Here is a 4,984-nt window from a genome sequence, read left to right on the forward strand (position 1 = left end):
TAAAGAGTAAGGCAAATGGGTAGTCAGAGTCCAGTTCTGGGGTCCAGCTGAGGGATACGAGAACCAAACAAAGTCCAGAATTCCAAGCCATGATTGGAAGCTGAGTCAGGAGCCAGGTCAGAAGTCCAGGGTCCAAAGTACTGAGCTGAAGTCCAGGAGCCAAAGCAGAAGGTGAAAACTGGGAAGCAGTTGGACAGAACTTCCCTGAAGAAGGAATAGGGCAGGAACCAATGTCCAAGGCAACGTGTAGGTTAACGCACAGCTGTACCCATAGAGAAGCTCTTAAAGGCAGCCAAAGTTAAAGCTCTAAATCATGGGTAGTCTACCTGTGGTCCTCCAGATGTTCATGGACTACAATTCCCATGAGCCCCTGCTCATAGGAATTGTTGTCCATGAACATCTGGAGGACCAGAGGTTGACTACCCCTGCTCTAAATGGCTGTACCTGGGGTTCAAGCATTGAGCCCCATCTACTCTGGCCTCACCTGGGCTCCATCTACTCTGACAGCACATCATGAGCCAGGTACTTTGATAGTGCTTTGAAAGGTTGGCTCACTGCTCTTCCTTCAGGACTCAGTTGAACTGATGTATAGGAGAGTGAAATAATATATATTTTTAAATTATTGTTCTGTAAAGAAAAGCTTAGTGTACCAAACTGTTTTGTAAAAGGCCCAGAAAATGTATTCCTGTTCTTAACTGTATTTTGAAATGTTACCAAGGATGATATGTTCTATTCTCAAGGCCAGAGACAATTGTTTATATCATGCCATTGTTTATGTTACCAGAGGATTGAGAAAGAATGGGAAATTACCTTTTGTAACCTTTTTGCCGGTAACTTAGCATAATGGCAATGGGTGGTCCTGTGGGATGTGCAAGGGGTGGAGACCCCAGGTTATTGGTTTGACCTGAAAGGCATCATCTTTCCCTGCCTTCAATGGAATATTATAAAATCTCATGTTGGACACACAGGCTTTTTTGGGACAAACCCCTCAGGTCATTTTGTTCTGCTGCAGTTGAATAAAATTATTAAAAGGTTTTACAGTCTAGTGGGTGCTGCACACTAGGCAAATGATTCCAAAATGCCTAGTCCAGGCCCTGGGCTATCAGAACCTCCTGGGCTGGCCTGGAGATCAGGAGCAGTTGGTTTGGGTGCAGGAATGTTGGGTGGGGTGCCTGGATCCTGCCCTGGATCCTCCCCACCTATCTCCATCTCCCCCACCACCTCCTCAGCAGCCCCTGGTGGCAGCAGCAGTGGTGCGGGTGTGACGTTCTATAATGTATGATGTTTTTCCCTGACCTATTCCGCACACAATGCACTTTAGAATTACCTCTTCCAACTCTGCACAGGCAAATCCAGCCCCAAAAGCACATAGAGCTTAGTTGGACGTTGGATTCAAACTCTGTCCTGTTCTTCATCATGATGGTGATGAAAGCAGTAGAGTAGGATAGTGTGACCTGTGTGCCAAACGGAAACCAGCAGAACCCACAGGGAAACCATAAATAAGCTAATGCGTGGTGAAACATTCTTCTTTGCAGGGGTGGGAGATGGGGAAGGGCGAGTCTCTGATGAAGGACAACTGCAGCACCTAGGCTAACATCCCAAAGAAGTAAAATTGGCTTCAGTAAGGGTCAGGGCCTTTTCAGCCCTGGCCCCAGCATGTTGGAATGCTCTGCCAAATGAGATCAGGGCCTTTCAGGACCTTAGACAGTTCCACAGTGCAAGACATAGCTGCTCACACAAGACTATGGCTGAAGCCTAGAAACAAGAAACAGTTATCTGTACTATTTTTTTCTCTCCATTTTCATGTAAACCGCCCTGAGCCTCAGGGGAGGGCGGTATATAAATATAATAAACAAACAAACCAACTTATTGTGGATGATCTTCCAATCTACAGCCCATCCAAAATACACAAAATGTCTATTTTGTCTAACTTTTGTAAGGGATGCTTTATGGGGTTTTATTGTATTTTTTACCATTTTTATCTTGTGTAAACTTCTGCAAATGCACTGGAAGAGTGGTGGTATAATAAATAAATAAGCAAGCAAGCTGTGGCAATGATTTCACAGTCAGCTGTGCCTACATCGACCACGCTGTGCCAGAATTCCAGGGGTGCCTGCAGGCTTAAAAAGGTTGGAGATCCCTTGTTGAGACCCATGGAAGATTCTCCCCCCCCCCCAGATATCTGGTGGCATGTTTATGGAATCTGCAGGGAATAATCATCTGATTTGATGAGATGGTTTTAAATGGGGAAACATAATTCATTACTTGAAAAGGGCACATTTACATTTCCTATTTCCTGCCCTGGAGTGCCATGGAAAGTCATTCTGAAAGTTCCATTCTGAAAAGAAACACACTCTTTTTCTGGATGTAACTTCACGCCTTACCAGCGTCCCGAAGGAGGTGGCCTGGATCTTGGCCTGTGCCAAAAATTGGTGGCTAGAGTACAACCGTGGACTCAAATGCACTTGGCTCAGGGTAATTTGGACTTGCATCCAGCTGTCAATCATGTTATTCATGGGGATATAATAATAGAGCTAATTAACAGCATAATGCATTACCGAGCCTAGAATTGCAGGTGAAATTAGAAGACAGCTTCTTCACACAAGGGAAAAAGAACATCATTACCGGTAGCTTCATATCAATGTTATTAAAAATGACAGACCCACGTAAACAAGGTTGACAGTTACAATGTAAAACACATTTCAGGATGACAATAATTGCAATGATAGATAGAGAAACCTTTTCCCCCTCTGGGTTACATTCAGATAGCCTCAGCTATCTCCAAACTAATATGGATTTTTTTTAAATTTCTTGCTTCCACCCTGGAACTAATCTAGATTCTTGGAAAGAAAGAAAGAAAGAAAGAAAGAAAGAAAGAAAGAAAGAAAGAAAGAAAGAAAGAAAGAAAGAAAGAAAGAATTGTTCTATCCTGGTAAGAGTAAATAGGTATGTGGCAATGATTAAAGAACAGTATCTCTCCTTTTTGCTAATGTTTCCAGCCACATTTGTATTTTATAATCAAAAATGCTTCAACATTACATTTCCACACATGATGGAGTGGTGCAGATTGAATCTGGTGTCTGCTGAGGGTCTGCTGAGACACCCTATGTCTGAGGGTGTGGGCATTCTCACGCCTGCCGTAGTTAATTTGGACCATCAGCCTCCCCACCCCCATCATTTTTCTGACCCTCAAGGGCCCTGGGAATCCACAGTTTGGCCTGTTGGGGGAGACGACCTGCAGAGGGGGATGCTGAGAGCCACCATGGGTCCCTGGACAAAAATTCCACCTCCCTCCCCCCCCCCCCATATAACTCTGAAGAAATTCTTTTATCTGTTCTAGGACTAAAGGTAAAAGTAAAAGTATCCCCTGTGCAAGCACTGAGTCATGTCTGACCCTTGGGGTGACGCACTCCAGCGTTTTCATGGCAGACTCAATACAGGGTGGCCTTTCCAGTGCCTTCCCCAGTCATTACCGTTTACCCCCCAGCAGCAAGCTGGGTACTCATTTTACCGACCTCGGAAGGATGGAAGGCTGAGTCAACCTTGAGCCGGCTGCTGGGATCAAACTCCCAACCTCATGGTCAGAGCTTCAGACTGCATGTCTGCTGCCTTACCACTCTGAGACACAAGAGGCTTAAATGCAGACTACTGTTCACTAATTTCATTGATTGCCCAAGAGTACTTCTTTCTCTGCATTCTCTATCCCATGCATAATTTTGTAAGTATCAGGTCACTCCTTAATCGTCCTTTCTTCTAGCTAAACTAACTTCTCTAACCTTTCTTTCATAGGGAAGGGACACCATCCCCTTAATCGTGTCAGTTGCCTTTTCCTGCACCTATCCCAGTGCCATAATATATTTTGCAAGGTATGGTGCACCAGAACTTTACACTGGAAAGGCATTTGGCTGAATGTGATATCACACTGGTTGTTAAGGGATACCTCAGCTGACATGGGCCCTCAACAGTTTGTGTGCTCCCCCATTCCCCCACCCATTTGGCAGCCCTGGTAACCACAAAGATTAACACAAGGCCTGAGACTAGATAACGGATCAACATTAACTCTTTCAGGATCCATTTCACAAGAGTCCCCCACTAAGCCCACCAAGGAGACATTCACAGCAGGAAACACAAGATGTTTAGAAGGGAAGAGGAGAAAGCATTCTTCATTTCTGAGCTTGTGGCCAGTGAATCCAGAGGTGGGTGTTAAAAAATCACAGTTTGTGAGACCAAAGCTTTCCATCCATGTGAATCCCAAGGTTTGATAATCTGGAAACTTCCCAAAATAGATGAGAATGGTTATGAAATAATGCCAGCCATTTTACCATGGGTTCAGAGGAATATGTGAGTGTGGAAGTTCACTATTGTAACATTCTGGTTTTCTCTGTATTTCCCCCCTTCTTTTCCCCATTCTTTTACATTATTATTCAGTGCCCCCCTTGTCCTTTAAAAGCACTTGGGCCATGTATTTAGCTATTTAGTTAGTTATTCATAGGAGCCTACCTCACTGAGATTCAAGATGGATTACTTAGAGTGCATTATTGCAATTGGGAGGGCCCGTGGCTCAATGGTAGAACATCTGCTTGGCATGCAGAAGATCCCAGGTTCAATCCCTGGCATCTCTAGTTGAAAGGCTCAGGTAGAAGGTGACAGGGAAGACCTCTCCCTGAGACCCTGGAGAGAATGCTGCTAGTCTAAGCAGATCGTACTGATGTTGATGGACCAGATTCATGTGTTCATGTGACAGATGAGGCATTGATTAAACAATGAAATGGGATTTGGGTTGTGGAGCCAACCTGAAGTCTAAAAAAAATCTAGAACTGAAGCAAAGCATGTTAACATGGCACATTAAACGATGCAAAAGTACACGATGATATCCAGCCCACAACGAACTATATGCAGTAGTATAGATCTCAGATCTTCCCTCCAAAAAAAACTTCCCAGTAAATTTGTAAAGGATTTTGTACAGAGCTCCCCTATTGCTTGC

The sequence above is a fragment of the Paroedura picta genome, chromosome 6, assembly GCF_049243985.1.
Source record: "Paroedura picta isolate Pp20150507F chromosome 6, Ppicta_v3.0, whole genome shotgun sequence".
Taxonomy (NCBI): domain Eukaryota; kingdom Metazoa; phylum Chordata; class Lepidosauria; order Squamata; family Gekkonidae; genus Paroedura; species Paroedura picta.